At 43.6% G+C, this 17,037-nt stretch overlaps 1 protein-coding gene across 1 annotated transcript in view; it reads right to left on the reverse strand.

Annotated features, from left to right (window-relative positions):
- Nucleotides 1–16,637, reverse strand: part of LOC309556051 (metalloreductase STEAP4-like) — a 42,790-nt gene extending 26,153 nt beyond the window's left edge. The window contains exon 1 of the mRNA XM_082258343.1: nucleotides 16,567–16,637. The gene's annotated coding sequence lies outside the window, so the exon portion shown is untranslated. The remainder of the gene's footprint in view (nucleotides 1–16,566) is intronic.
- Nucleotides 16,638–17,037: the final 400 nt, after the last annotated feature.

The raw sequence follows: 17,037 nt of genomic DNA on the forward strand, positions 1-17,037 counted from the left end.
ACTGTTACAGCCAATAAATGTTATGTATAAACCAAACTTTTTATTTTAGTTCTGAATAGAGCAGAGGAGGGTTAGGGGTTATTTTTGCTATCTGTGTCCCATTGGGCAGATTTCCCATCACTTCCTGTCCTGGAGGCTGCAGTTCTACCCAGCACATGTAAGTCTCTAATTGTTAAGGCCAGTATTAGACTTTGGAAAGAAGTAGGGGTTGGGGGATGGTGATGTTGTGGGCGACCTGGGAGGCTCTCTATCAGACAATTCCAGGAGCAACAATTTTGCAGAAGGATTGCATAAAGGTATCTTTGCTGGTCAGAGTCACAGTGCTGCCGTAAACTGGAATATATTAAACTGAAGTGCTGGCTTCCACTCATGAATGGTTAATGATTGAAGGTTGAAGGTCATACAAATTCATATGGGTTGTCCAATGAGGCTGCCCTAAAACACAAATACCTATAAACGGGGGGCCTCAAATTTGAAGCAATATTAACAAAGTGCAAAATGCGTGCCAGACCAAGGCGCTGAAAGTTAAAAACTTGTTGGAGTGTGTTCAGCAAAGCATCACAAAACGGCCAGTGCGTTTCAGGGGTTCATCAGTATTTCCCTTCATCACGGTTCAGATATTGGTAAACCTGGGTGGACTCAAAATGGCAGAATCACCACAATGAATTGTTTGATGAAAAAAAAAGTGACATAGCGCCAGGACCAAAACAGCAGCAGCACCCTTTTACATTTGAACCCCTGAGAAGCATGTAAAAAACGTGTCATATTTTCATCAAACCTTTAATTGTGGCTGTAGCACCCTCCTAGTATAGGATGCTAGGCAAATATATTTTGGCTGGCCCTGTATATTTTGGCTTGCTCTATAATCAGAGGAGCAGTGATTGATTGCTTGGGTATATTCATGGCTTCATAGGCTGAAACTTTGATTGTTACTGAATGAATAACTGCCAATGACATCACCAGTGACACTAAGTAATCAGTGATAATACTATACACTGTCCCTGTACTGATGACACTGGCTGGAAAGGGGTTAACATCTAGGGGCAATCAAGGGGTTAAATGCGTGCCTAACAATGTGTAATGTGTGCTGTTTTTACTAAAGATCTTTGTTGGGATAAGAAACAGAAAGATTGCTCCTTCTGTACAGAGCCCTGTGTTGATTGTCAACACAGTGCTCTCTGCTGTGATAGGACACAGCTGATCAGCAGGTCCCAGCCATGAATCATTGGCAGGGACCTGCTGACAGAGACACCCGCTGTTTACAATCACAGCGGGTGTCGATGGAAGGGGGCAGCATACCAGTATGTCCCTTTGCTTGCACAGGCCACCTGTCCGGAGTGCATTTCTTAAGTGGTTAATGAACTGGATTGAATGGACTGCTGCCTAGGTGACAACATGGTGATTTTGCAATTTTAAACTTTTTGTTACCCCCTTACACGTGATATTCCTGATATGTGCCTTCTGTACCATGTACTTGTATGACAAAGTATTTTGTTCTCTTTGTATTGCTTCCCTTGTGTGAAATCCCTGGTGTTCCTGCTAGTCCCCTTGCTTTCCTGTAGGAAAGAAGGAGAACATACCGTAGTCACTCACTTCTCTAGCTGTGCTGGGGCCTGCTCTCCTCCAATGATCAGACTTGTCTCGACATCCCTCCCCCCCACCCCGCACAACCTTTCACTAGGAAAATCAGTGTTCTGCTGTTTCTCCTCCCCCAGCTCTTATGCAGCTGAGAACAGAGGGAATGTGATCACTTACAGTATAACAAAAGGGAAAAAATATATTTATAATTTTTTTTATATCTATAAACAAATGTTTTGCCTTTCATTTCTAATTTAAACTGAATGGGTTGTTTTACAATGTGTTTTTTTTACAATCACTTTAAGTCCTATAAGATTTATACAAAACTTGATCCCTGAAGAAGGAGAATACATTTGAACCCCCAAAACACTGACTGTTTTTGTTCTGTTTCGCTGAAAATATTCCTACATTAACCACTTGCCGCACGACTATTTACGGCGGCGGTCAGCCCCTCACAGGCAAAGCGGCGTAGGTCTACGTCGCTAGCCTGTGAGGCTCTAGGGAGCAAGCATGTGCCGCCGGAGGCGCGCTCCCGCTCGGTCATGGACCCCCCCCCGCGCGTGTGCCCGGCGGACCCGATGTCCGCTGGGCACTCGCGATCGTCCGTTACCCCGGGAGAAAGGCAGGCGGCTAATGTAAACACAGCCGCCTGTCATTCTTCCCTGTGTAAGAATGGAGATCATACGGTTCTGCTATGTAGGACCGTTGATCACTGTTCTTACTCCAGTAGCCACATCCAATCACAGTAAGAAACACGCCCCTAGGGACACACTTAACCCCTCCCTCTCAAAAAAAGTTAACCCCTTCACTGCCAGTGTCATTTTTACAGTAACAGTGCATATCTATAGCACTGATTACTGTAGTAATATCACTGGTAACCCCAAAAGTGTCAAAAATGTCAGTCAAGGGTCCGATCTGTCCGCCGCAATGTTGCAGTCCCGCAAAAAAAAAATCACAGATCGCCGCCATTACTCGTTAAAAAAAACAACAAAAATGACAAAAATCTTTCCCTTAGTTAGTAAATGCAATAACTTTTGCGCAAACCAATCAAAATACGCTTTTTGCGATTTTTTTTACCAAACATATGTAGCATAAAACAAATTGACCTAAAATGTTAAAAAATTTTGATTTTTACTTTTTTTTGGGGGAATTTCATATAAAAAAATTTGAAAAATATTGTTATTTTTGCAAAATTGAAGCTCTTTTTTTGTTTATAGCGCATGATCAAAAATATTGCACAGGTTATCAAATACCACCAAAAAGAAAGCTCTGTTTGTGGGAAAAAAAGGACGTCAAATTCGTTTAGGTACAGCGTCGCACGACCGCGCAATTGTCCGTTAAAGTCACGCAGTGCCGAATCGCAAAATAGAGCCTGGTCAGGAAGGGGGTAAAATCTTCCGGGGCTTAAGTGATTAAAAGTTTTAGGACTCTGAGCACATTGATCTGGCACTCTTTTTTTGGACTTTGTAGACATGGATGCAGCAGATTGGGTTTATGTAAGTTCTTCTAATACAGATTTTCTGCCTATCTTGAGTCCTCGGTTTAATTATGATCTCTATATGTATGCATATTCTGCACAGCTTGCATGTACCTAGTAATACTGTAGGCACTGAACGTCACGTTGGTATTTTTTCTGTTCATGGTGCCAAGCTTCCTCCTGTTGCTGGGTGTACGTTCCATGATGAATAACAGAAATTCCTCCTGAACCTGGAGCTGCACAATTCTTATTGTACTGGTTTGTTGCTGGTTGCTCTGACCTCACTATTCATATACCATACGGGAACAGACCGTGCCTGATGACAAACTCACACTTTGCGCTATATACAGGTCAGGGTACAGTATATACTGTAGTTGGTACCACTTCTCTGTTAAAGATTGGTTACCTTGTAAGGAACAAAAATAAATGCTAAAAAATAAGGTTTACCTGCAAAGAAGAACCAACTTGTCTTTACTGCTTCCCACACTGTCAAACACGACTCCAGTAAAGGGAAAACATCCCCAAAGGTGACTACAGAATCCAACACTCAAGGAGTAGCGATCAAGTAACTGTGTGTTCCACGGCACTTATTGATTTCTCCCATCAACCCCCTACATCAGTACTGTACTGCTTGCTGGAGAGGAAGCTGTACCTGAGGACCTGTCAGGGCTGGGCTCCTGCTACTTAAAGCGGAGTTCCACCCAAAAAGTGGAACTTCCACTTATATGCTTCCTTCCCCCCTCTGGTGCCACATTTGGCACCTTTCAGGGGGGGAGGGGGGAACGGGTACCTGTTTTTGACAGGTACCCTTCCCCACTTCCGAGAGACAGTGCCGCAGCGTTGTCCTTTGGAAGTTCGGCCCCCTCCTTCTTCCTGCACCGCCGGGCCAATTAGAAAGCACAGCGCTCTTCACACATGCGCAGTAGGGAGCCAACTATGAAGCTAAAAGAGTTCCCTTACCCCGAATGGCGGCGGTAGCACCCGAGAGCCGATACAAAAATTGGCTTCGGGTGCCGACATCGCGGGAACCGTGGACCGGTAAGTTCTAAAATTTAAAGGTATTTGTAGCTGGTGACTCTTAATTCTTTTCCTGGGGGGGCGGAACTCCTCTTTAACGAGCGGCTCTTTTCTTTCAGTGCTCAGCTTGCCAGGCAATTGCCAGCCACTTGTTGTTACCACAGTGACTCACCTGGTTACCATTTAATGTAAGGGAAAAAGGTATTTGATCCCCTGGTAGTTTTGTACATTTGCCCACTGACAATTTCAGATCTGATCAGTCTATAATTTTTACGGTAGGTTTATTTTAACAGTGAGAAACAAAATTATCAAAAAAATAAAAAAATAAAAACGCATTTCAAAAAAGTTATAAATTGATTTGCATTTTAATGAGTGAAATAAGTTTGACCCCCTATCAATCAGCGATATTTCTGGCTCCCAGGTGTCTTCTGTACAGGTAACAAGCTGATACTAGGAGCACTCTTGAAGGGAGTGCTCCTAATCTCAGTTTGTTAACTATATAAAAGATACCTGTCCACAGAAGCAATAAACCAATTGGATTCCAATCTCTCCACCATGGCCAAGACCAAACAGCTGTCCAAAGATGTCAGGGACAAAATTGTAGACTTACACAAGGCTGGAATTGGCTACAAGACCATCGCCAAGCAGCCTGGTGAGAGGGTGACAACGTTTGGTGCGTTTATTCGCAAATGGAAGAAACACAAAATAAAAATCAATCTCCCTCAGTCTGGGGCTCCATGCAAGATCTAACCTCATGGAGTTTCAATGATCATGTGAACGGTGGGCAATCAGCCCAGGACCACACTGGAGAATCTTCTCATGGCAGCTGGGACCATAGTCACCAAGAACAATTGGTAACATACTATGCCATGAAATCCTGCAGCACCCACAAAGCCCCCCTTGCTCAAGAAAGCACATGTACAGGCCCATCTGAACTTTGCTAATAAACATCTGAATTATTCAGAGGAGAACTGGGTGAAAGTTTTGTGGCCAGATGAGACCAAAATCAAGCTCTTTGGCATCAACTCAACTTGTCATGTTTGGAGGAGGAGAAATGCTGCCTATGACCTCAAGAACACAATGCCCAGCGTCAAACATGGAGGTGGAAACATTATACTTTGGGGGTGTTTTTCTGCTAAGGGAAAAGGACAACTTCACCACATTAAAGGGACAATTGACAGGGCCATGTACCGTCAAATCTTGGGTGAGAACCTCCTTCCCTCAGACAGGGGATTGAAAATGGGTCGTGAATGGGTAATCCAGCATGACATTGACCCAAAGCATACGGCCAAGGTAACAAAATAGTGGCTCAAGAAGGAGCACATTAAGGTCTTGGAGTGGCCTAGCCAGTCTTCAGACCTTAATCACACAAAAAATATGTGGAGGGAGCTGACGGTTCGAGTTACCCAAACATCAGCCTCAAAACCTTAATGACTTGGACAGGATCTGCAAAGAGGAGTGGGACAAAATCCCTCCTGAGATGTGTGAAAACCTGGTGGCCAACTACAGCAAACGTCTGACCTCTGTGATTGACTACAAGAGTTTTGCCAGCAAGTACTAAGTCATGTTTTGCGAAGGGATCAAATTCTTATTTCCCTCATTAAAATGCAAATCAATTTATAACTTTTTTTTAATGCATTTTTTCTGGATAGTTTTGTTGCAATTCTGTCTCTCACTGCTAAAATAAGCCTACCATTAAAATTATAGATTGATAATTTCTTTGTCAACAGGCAAATGTACAAAATCAGTAGGGGATTAATCCAGCCTACAGCCAGCCCCTTTTGCTATGTAAGCAGTTTAGCCCATTTCCTCCTGGCCCTTGCGTGGTCTATGATCTTCAGTGCGTTCCTTCCTGTGTTCCAGTGTATGACTTGGCCTGGCTGACTTCCCTTCCGATTCCTGTTCCTGATTTTTGCTCCTAACTACCCTGACTTCTGGTTTCCTGATCCTAACTCGTCTGATTACCCACTCTGGCATCAAAACCCTGACTTCTGGTTTTGACTACATTCCTAAACTGTGTTATTTTTGCTATCTCATTAGAGGTGTGATTTTAAAATGCCCTTTCTGCCTCCGTCTGGTCTATGGTTTCTGACAGGACCTGCAGTAGAAGGATCTCTCTGTATTTACTTCATTCATGGTATATGCTTGCTATTTTCACCTCTCCTGCTGCTTCTTAAAAATTCCCCCACCAGTCAGGGGGGGTCAACATTACAATGGGAAAAATAAAGTCCTGCTCCTCTGCCAAGATGGAAGCCCCACCCCAGTGAACTTTTAAGCAATACAGGTGACTAATCATTTGCCCTCTGCTTCTTATTTGTTCGTGTTTTTTGGGAACAGCTTATACCGCTCATGTCCTTTTTAAAGTGAGCAAAATTTTGCCAAAAAATCAGCATGGGATCTATCATTTAGAAAATTTATTAAGAAAGCTCAGGACAGGGCGTTAGATATTTTTTTTTCCTGGGGGGGTTCAGCCTTTGGTATCAAGGGAACAATAATTAGCGGGCCTGGTGCTTGGAAAGAAATTGTGGGTGTTTATGCACACAGCGTACCTTGAAGAAGAACTTAATTAACAGTGATTACTGAGCAACCAGCATCTGTACAATAAAGCATAAATATTGCAGCGGTCAGAAGTACAGTAAAACCTTGGTTTGAGAGTAACTTGGTTTGAGAGCGCTTTGCAAGACAAGCAAATTTTTTAAATAAATTTTGACTTGATATACAAGCGATGTCTTGATATACAAGTAGCGTCATGTATAAAAAAGAAGAGAGAAGCCTCTAAAGTGTAGCAATATGGTTACATTTAATGAAGGTTCAATATTTAGCAACTCACATGGTTGATGATTAACCACTTAAGCCCCGGAAGATTTTACCCCCATTCCGACCAGGGGGTATTTTGCGATTCGGCACTGCGTGACTTTAACGGACAATTGCGCGGTCGTGCGACGCTGTACCTAAACGAATTTGGCATCCTTTTTTTCCCACAAACAGAGCTTTCTTTTGGTGGTATTTGATCACCTGTGCGATTTTTTGATCACGCGCTATAAACAAAAAAAGAGCGTCAATTTTGCAAAAATAACAATATTTTCACATTTTTTTATATGAAATTCCCCCCCAAAAAAATGTAAAAATCAAAATTTTTTAACATTTTCGGCCAATTTGTTTTATGCTACATATGTTTGGTAAAAAAAATCGCAAAAAGCGTATTTTGATTGGTTTGCGTTAAAGTTATCGCATTTACTAACAAAGGGAAAGATTTTTGTCATTTTTGTTGTTTTTTTTTTTAACGCGTAATGGCGGCGATCTGCGATTTTTTTTGCGGTACTGCGTCATTGCGGCGGACAGATCGGACCCTTGACTGACATTTTTGACACTTTTGGGGTTACCAGTGACATTTCTACAGTAATCAGTGCTATATATATGCACTGTTACTGTAAAAATACACTGGTAGTGAAGGGGTTAACTTTATTTGGGAGGGAGGGGCTGTGTGTGTCCCTAGGGGCGTGCTTTCTACTGTGATTGGCTGTGGCTTCAGCTGTAAGGACACTGATCAACGGATCTACATAGTAGATCCATGTGATCAGTGTCTTTGCAGCGAGGAGAATGACAGGCAGCTTGTTTACACAAGCTGCCCGACATTCTCCCTCTACCCGCCGATCGCAGAGTGGCCGGCGGACATCGGGTCCGCTGGTCACACGCGCGGGGGGGGTCCGTGACCACGCGGGAGCGGGAGCGCGCCCCCGGGGGCGCGCGCTCGCTCCCTAGACCCTCACAAGCAAGCAACATAGCCCTACGTTAGTTTGCCTGTGAGGGGCTGACCGCCGACGTAGATAGTCGTGCGGCGGTCGGCAAGTGGTTAAAACAGGCACATCTAAGTATGCAGGCATCTGGGGTAAAGCTGTCCACATACACCATCCTCTGCACAGCCATCTTCATCATCCCTTCCCCGCTGCACTCCACGAGTGATTCAAAGCCTCACTTTCAGATCACTCTACTGCAGGCTATTCTTCCCGGTCACGATTGCAGTCTGACAGTGGTGAGAGCCGGTGGTTCAGAAGATGGTCAGCTTTACCCCGGATGCCTGCATACTTAGGTGTGCCTATTTTAATCATCAACCAAGTGAGTTGCTAAATGTTGAACCTTCATTAAATGTAATCATATTGCTACACTTAAGAGGCGCTCTCATCTCTCTTATATTCTGTAGCTCTGCTAAATTTTGCTTCTATTCCCCTTGGGAAGGCTGCATATTGTGGATGGACATTTTATGGTTACACAACCTATCACATTGCTATAATCTTTGTATATAGACTATAAACTGAAAGACTTGTGGAACGAATCATCTGAGTTTCCATTATTTCTTATGGGGAAATTCGCTTTGATATAAGAGTGCTTTGGATTACAAGCATGTTTCCAGAACGAATTATGCTCGCAATCCAAGGTTTTACTGTATGTCATATACAGCCTAATGTATGCAGTCCCCTTCAGGCAAAACTCTACTGGTGTCAAGAATTCCTTGTAACACACATGTGTCATACACAAGGCCTGCGGGCTAAATACAGCCCACCAGGCCTTTTCATGTGGCCCTTGCACCTCTCCTACAGCTACAGAACCTCCCCCTTATCTCCACTCCCACTTTGTCCCAGCAGTTGGCAGCAAAGAGGAGGACAGAACTCCTCTGCCAGATCCTGCAGCTCACTCTAGCCTTCCTCTGGTCCTTCTTCAGACCCTGCAATTTACATTTCCCAGCTCTGCCTCAGCTTCTTCCCAGCAGCAGCACGAGGTGTGGGGGGGGGCACTGTGAGGTAAGGGAGGGAGGGGGGGCTCTTGACATCTGATGTAAGGGGGATGAGGTGCTCTGGACATCTAGACTTACAGATACAATTAGCCCCTTTGAGGGTACCCATAATGCTAATGTGGACTACGGGATGAGATCAGATTTGACACCTCTTTGTATGAAAAAAAAAAAGAGTGGGCGATGGCCTCTCACCACACCGATGCTGCAGATGACCTCCTGATGGCGATCAATATCCCCGACCCCAACTCTGTCCTAACCAAGCAGGAAGTAGTCAGCAATGCCCTGGTCCTCCCTCTTGTACCTTGTGTCCACGTGGTCCCCTGGCTCTGCAGTCCATTCCCTGATGGCCAATCCTGTAGTCTGGAGGGAGATGGAAGAGCAGATCCCACTATCCCTATAGCACAGTGGAGGGGTGAACGGCACTGACTGTGTGTGATAATTACCCCTCTCATGGAGATCACAATGCTCCCCCTGACAATGCCTTCATGTGCTTTTTTTTCTCCAAAAGGATGGAGCCCATCTTTGTTCAGGCATCATCCAGGGTCACCATCTACTTTGTATTTCCTGGACTGAGACGCCAGCTCAGAGTTGAAACAATCATGTAAATCCTAGTGTCTTTGACCTTCTTAGCTGTGTTCACAAATGTCTGACACAGATCAGCCCCTGCTGTAGTCTCTCAACTTGTGACTTGTTAAAAAATTGCAATGTTACAGTCTGATCACTGTCTGCAGCAAACTGATGGCATCATCACAGCCTAGGCAAAGTCACTAGACTGGATCTAGATAACTGTTACTGTATATTGTGACATGTCAGGAATAGATTGTTCAGACCAGGGTCGGGACAAGGGGTGGGCAGCAGGGAGGCGGCTGCCCTGGGCTCAACTGTTTATTGCAGGGATGGGGGCGCCCTGACCCTAAAATTTAGCTAAGGGAAGAGGGGGGGGGGGGCACAGTTTGGCATCTTTTCCCTTGGCACTAGATGACCTTGTATTGGCACTGGTTCAGACTGAAAGGTCCACTTCAATCTAAATTCCAATGTAGGCAGATTAAACAGGCTTTTCACAGGATTTCTGAGTTGCATTTTTGTTTAATCTGTGCAACCTACATAGTTACATAGTTAGTGAGTAGGGATGATCGAACGGTCCGGGTCGACCATCGGTTCGACCCGAACATTGACTGTTCGAGGTTCAGCCGAATTTAGAACTTTTTGCTGATAAAGTTCGGAATTCGGCAACCAGAACCGACCAAAATGCAATGGGCCAGGAAATGGGCTTTAAAAGCCTGTGATTGGACCAGAACCATTAGTAAAAGCCAATTGAGGGGGCAGGAGAATGCTAGGAATGTGATTGGAGTGACTAGGGGGTCCCTAGGCCAATCATTAGTGAATACACCCCCCAATATATAAAATACCCCCCGCCAAATTCCTAGCATTGTAATACAGGGACATGGAAGAGAGTGGAAGCAGTTCTGTTAATTTTACTTTAAAAGTGTCATTTAGCATTTATTAGTGTGAGGAAAGGGATATCTAGTGTAGTTAGGGTGCTATTTTCCACTTTAGTTAGATGCAAAAATGTAGTTTCTGTAGGGAAAGTGTTAAGTGTCAGGGTGACCGTAGTGTAGTGTAGGGTGAACTGACACTGACTGCTATGGCAGGGTGATCAACCCCTTCCATATCAGGGTGACCGCTATAGAGAAAAGATAGTTTCTCTTAGGTCACATTCGGTGCACTAATATGGCTTCTCGCCGGTCAGCCTGCTTTTTGGCTGCAGGCGTTTATAGTAATTTTTTGAGGACAAGTTTGGAGTCAGGCATGACATGTAAACTTGTGTATTGGGGTATATATACACACACATGTCTGTATATATACACCTGCACATATATAGGTGTGAAAGGAGCAGAAAACTATACTTGCGCTAATTAAATAATTAACACCAATATGGTTACGCTCCTATCACACCTATATATGTGTATGTATAAAAATACATATAAGTGTGTGTGTGTATATATATATACCCCTATACAGAAGTTCAGATGTTTTGCCTGCCTCCAAAGAACCCAAAAAAATGCCCAAAAAAACGCCAGCGCCAAAAAAAAAACGCCCAGGTGTGTTTTTGCATATGGTTCATGCCTATGTACCTTAGTTTGTACAGTAATCGTTTATGGGGAATTGTGTCAAATGGCTTTGTAAAGTCCAGATACACCACATCCACAGGCCTTCCTTTATCTAAATCGGGGATTCCCAAACTTTGGCCCTCCAGTTGTTCAGGAACTACAACTCCCATCATGCCTGTTCATGTCTGTGAATGTCAGAATCTTACAATGCCTCATGGGATGTGTAGTTCTGCAACAGCTGCAGGGCCGTAGTTTAGGAATCCCTGATCTAGATGGCAACTCACTTCATCATAGAAGGTTAATAGATTGGTCTGACAAGAGCGATTTGTCATGAATCCATGCTGATTACTAACATAGAAACATAGAAACATAGAATGTGTCGGCAGATAAGAACCATTTGGCCCATCTAGTCTGCCCAATATATCTGAATCCTATGAATAGTCCCTGGCCCTATCTTATATGAAGGATAGCCTTATGCCTATCCCATGCATGCTTAAACTCCTTCACTGTATTTGCAGCTACCACTTCTGCAGGAAGGTTATTCCATGCATCCACTACTCTCTCAGTAAAGTAATACTTCCTCATATTACTTTTAAACCTTTGCCCCTCTAGTTTAAAACGGTGTCCTCTTGTGGTAGTTTTTCTTCTTTTAAATATGCTCTCCTCCTTTACCGAGTTGATTCCCTTTATGTATTTAAAAGTTTCTATCATATCCCCTCTGTCTCTTCTTTCTTCCAAGCTATACATGTTAAGGTCCTTTAACCTTTCATGGTAAGTTTTTTCCTGCAATCCATGTACTAGTTTAGTAGCTCTTCTCTGAACTCTCTCTAGAGTATCTATATCCTTCTGGAGATATGGCCTCCAGTACTGCGCACAATACTCCAAGTGAGGTCTCACCAGTGTTCTGTACAGCGGCATAAGCACTTCTCTCTTTCTACTGCTTATACCTCTCCCTATACATCCAAGCATTCTGCTGGCATTTCGTGCTGCTCTATTTCATTGTCCTCCCACCTTTAAGTCTTCTGAAATAATTACTCCTAAATCCCTTTCCTCAGATACTGAGGTCAGGACTGTGTCAAATATTCTATATTCTGCCCTTGGGTTTTTACGCCCCAGGTGCATTATCTTGCACTTATCCACATTAAATTTCAGTTGCCAGAGTTCTGACCATTCTTCTAGTTTTCCTAAATCCTTTTCCATTTGGCGTTTCCCTCCAGGAACATCAACCCTGTTACATATCTTTGTGTCATCAGCAAAAAGACAAACCTTACCATCGAGGCCTTTTGCAATATCACTTATGAAGATATTAAACAAAATTGGTCCCAGTACAGATCCCTGAGGTACCCCACTGGTAACATGACCTTGTTCTGAATGTTCTCCATTGACTACAACCCTCTGTTGTCTGTCACTCAGCCACTGCCTAATCCACTCAACAATATGGGAGTCCATGCTCAATGACTGTAGTTTATTGATAAGTCTTCTATGTGGGACAGTGTCAAAAGCCTTACTAAAATCTAGATATGCAATGTCTACTGCACCTCCACCGTCTATTATTTTAGTCACCCAGTCAAAAAAATCTATAAGATCTGTTTGACATGATCTCCTTGAAGTAAACCCATGTTGTTTTTCATCTTGCAATCCATGGGATTTAAGATGTTCCACAATTCTATCCTTTAATAGGGTTTCCATTAATTTGCCTACTATTGATGTCAGACTCACTGGTCTATAGTTGCTCGATTCCTCCCTACTACCTTTCTTGTGAATGGGCACGACATTTGCCAATTTCCAATCTTCCAGGACGACTCCTGTTACTAATGATTGGTTAAATAAATTTGTTAATGGTTTTGCCAGCTCACCACTAAGCTCTTTTAATAATTTTGGGTGTATCTCATCAGGACCCTGTGACTTATTTGTCTTCACTTTAGACAGCAATCTTAGAACGTCTTCCTCTGTAAAGACACATGCATCAAAAGATTCATTAGTCATCCTTTCAAGTGGAGGTCCTTTTCCTTCTTTTTCTTCTGTAAAAACTGAACAGAAGTATTCATTAAGGCAGTCGGCTAGCCCTTTATTCTCTTCTACATACCTTCCGTCCTTTGTGTTTAATTTAGTTATTCTTTGTTTTAATACTACTAATGATACCGTTTTCATTACTAAAGTCTTGTATATAGTCACTTATCATCCCCCCCCCTCCGCCTTCTGTGGCTCCCCTGGGTTTCCCGTCTCACCGGGAGACCCGGGCATTCGGCTCTGATTGGGTCTCCATGTAAAAACCCGGGAGTGATATCATGACATCACTTCCGGGTACTGACGTTAGATTAAAAAAATGACAGCATTCAAAACAGCCTAACTTGGCGTTTGGAATGCTTTTAAGTGCAGAGGAGGGGTTTTGGGTCTTTTAGACCCCCATATCCCTCCACAAGAGTACCGGTCAAGTGCTAAAAAAAAAAAAAAAAAAAAAAAGTTTAAATGTACGAAAATATCGGCCAGTATCGGCTGATACCGATATTTAATGGCCAAAATATCGGTATTGGTATCGGCAACGAAAAACCGATATCGGTCGGTCACTAGTTGATTTATTAAAGGTCAATAGACTGTGCACTTTGCAAAGGGAAATTGCACTCTGCAAGTGCAGTTGCTCCAGAGATTAGTAAATGAGGTAAAGCTTCACTTTGCAAAGAATACCCAATCACATGCAAGGAAAATAAAAAAAACGCAGCACTTTTGCCAACACATGATTAGATAATGGAAGTCAGCAGAGCTTCTGTTCATTTACTAAGCTCTGGAGCAACAGTCTTTTTGCACAGGGCAGTCTTTTTGCCTTTAGTAAATCAACCCCTATAATTTCTCTAGCACAGCTGCCACCTACAAACAATGAACCCCAAGGTTTAAAATCACCAGGTAGGTTGTGTTTTCTGAGTCAGAAAGTTTGTGCTTACCTAAAGTATATGCGTAACGCATTTTCAGCATATTCCTTTTTTAAGAGGAAATCACCTTTAAAGCCAAACAGAATTTTGTTCCCTGAAAAGTAGCTGGGAAATGTAACGCTGTCTTTGGAAACTCCGCCTCTCCCCAACCCACTTCAATGGACTCAAACTGAGCCGAATAAAATCTTATGTGCGCCGTTCGGTTGAAATTACCAGCAGAGAGAGCCCGCGGTCTGGACACAGCGGGGGGATACACAGCTAGGTACACCAAGCAAGCTGGAAACTAAATGGTAGAAAAAAAGCATTATAGATGCAAAATAATCCACCACTTTGTTCTGTCAATTCTATTTTTTACTGTAATAATGGAGTGACAAGTTAATGAAGATCTAAACCCAAAAGCTAAAATGCAATATATTGCGGTTTACCAATCCATTAAAGCGGCACTACAGTCTACATTTAAAGGGTTAGTTCACCTTTCCAGAAAAAATGAACTGGTGAACTATCACCTTACCCCTCCCCCCATCCACCAGTGGGTTAAACAGAAAAAAAAAAAAAAAAAGTTGACAGATCCCTGCATCCACATAAGCGGTTGGCGGCTTAGGCTCAGACGTGTTCAAATCACGCCCGCCACAAAGCCGGCACTGCACACTGCCAATCATAAGGCAGTACAGCCAGCCTCCTGTGCTGGGCCCCGACCTCATCAGTTCAAAAGGGGGACCCAGGCACCTGCTGACCAGGAGGGCCAGCTGTACTGTCTTATTGCAGACACCGATCTTCTTCTGTCTCCCACTGCAGCTTTGCCAGCTTCTCCTCCTCTACCTCCCTCCGGCTGCACTGCACATGCGCCCCTACCATCATTCCCCCACAGCTCTTCTGGCTTCCCTCCTCTCACGCCAGCACACAGGGGGATGTCATTCAGTGGCCCCTTCCTTTCTTGAATGAACACAGTGAGTGATAGATACCAATCACTCCTGCGTCCATTCATCAGTGAAGCATAGTAAACTGTGTTTACTATGCTGCAGCTGGTGAATGAGCAGGAAGCCTCCTATTCATTCATCTGTGCAGCTGAGACTGTAGAGAAAGGGACTGATAAATCTATGTCCTCAGTAACTTTCGGCCGGGGGGGGGGGGCCTGTTAGGTAGGCTGTATGGGGCTCCGTGATTTCTAACAGCTGCCCTGATCATAGGCAGCTTCTGCAGTCAGGAAATGCCTCACTGCCTATAGTTGGCGGTGTGCAGTGAAGGCTTCCTGGCAGGCTCAATCCAAACAGCCTATTGCCAACAAGCGGTATAGATGTAGGGATCTCCCCCACTGCACTATTGCATTCTGACACTGGGGACTCCCCCCTATCAGAATACACAGGTCAAAGCTGCAGCCATTGGTCGTTAGACAAGCTTCTGTTGAATAGATAGAGATAAATACATTGAAATTCTATATGTGCGTACCCAGCTTAACCACTTGCCGCCCGCTCACAGTAGATTAACTGCAAGCAGAAGGCACCAAACCGTACCCATACATCGCAGTGTACACGCCCCCTGTTTCCTTGTGCTGTACACCTGCTGATCACCAATCACAGCACAGAATTCTGTATTTATATGTAAAGACAACGTAGAGTTTAGTCAGACTCTACAGGCCAGAAAGTAGTACTAACAAGCAATGTATAAAAACAACATTTATTTTACATATATTAAAAAGTAGATGTCAACATGCATCTTCCCATATATTGCACATATTCCCACAAATAAATAAGTTATGGCTGTAAGATAGGTACTATAAATTGGTTCCTCAGAGGCCAACGCGTTTCGCTACAATATGTGCTTCCTCAGGGCTTGGGGAACCGACATAGTACTTTCTCAAAGCTAACAAACATCAGTGCCGGCTACCCACAAGGGGCACTGGGGTGTGCAGGAAGAGGCTGACCGGAGAGATCTTGTATTCCTAGAATTCTGTATTTACAAACACACAGAACTCTGTACACAGGGCAGCGATCTGGCTGTTTTTTTCCCTGAAATCAACTTATTTCAGGATGAAAAAACAGACAGGTTTGTTAGTAAAAGCAGCACACATTACACTTGTTAAAGGGGTTGTAACGTCAGAAGGTTTTTTTTCTTAATGCATTCTATATATTAGTATAAAAACTACTGTTTGCAGCCCCCCCCCAATACTTACCCTGGCCCCCTCTCAATCCAGCAATGTCCACGACTGTCTCAGCCACTGGGGACTCCCTCCCTATTGGCTAAGTGTGACCGCCTCTCAATGGAGCCTGTTCACACAGCTCCAGGGCGGCTGCGGTCTGGATTTAAAAAGTGGTCCTGTGCGTTTTCTGGTCCAATTCAGTTGCAAATTCAGACCTGATTTGCAGGTAAACCAGTGTACAGGGACGCACCGGACCCAAGGCAATAACCCACAGCTGGACCACTGGGCTCCTGTCCAGAACAACTAATCAGAAAGTAGCTGGGAAGTAAAAGCAAAGGAATCCAGCTAGCTGCAGACAGCAGTTCCTCTTTTCTATATTATCGCTAATATACATTGTATAAGGTGTAATTCCACATATTCTCCTATTCTGCATATTCTCGTATTCTGCTATTCCCATATTCTGTATATTCTCATATTCTCAGAATTCTCATATTCTGCTATTCTCATATTCTCAGAATTCTCAGCACTTACCCCGTGTCTTATGTCTCGGTCTAAGGGATGAGCTAGGACAAGTCACCTAATCCGAAGCTGTTCAGTTTCTGCAGCCTCGGCCAGGGTTGTGGAGTGCTGCGTTTATTACTGAGTAAGATCTGCCAACTCTTAACCACTCCCTTCATACTTTAAGTTGGAGTAGGATTAATTCGGGAAAATCCCAAACTTTCGTAAGACAAAAATATTTTTCTTGGATTGAAACGTATCACCTTAATAGAAGAATTGCATAACAAGACATTCAGCCGCATAATGCAGTCATGTCCGATCAACGGAATGAACTCACCGGGCAGATGGAGATTTTCCTTTTTAGCTTTCTGAGTCTTTTAAAGGAACAGAAAAAGGTGACTTGAAAGGAACCTATTAGAGTAGAAATTTATAGCTGCTATTTGTGAATTGTTTTTAAATGTGCAGCTTCCAGGACTGGAAGTGTCGGTTCACATATAGCA

This window comes from Pelophylax lessonae, assembly GCF_965119305.1.
Source record: "Pelophylax lessonae genome assembly, chromosome: 5".
In the NCBI taxonomy this organism is placed as follows: domain Eukaryota; kingdom Metazoa; phylum Chordata; class Amphibia; order Anura; family Ranidae; genus Pelophylax; species Pelophylax lessonae.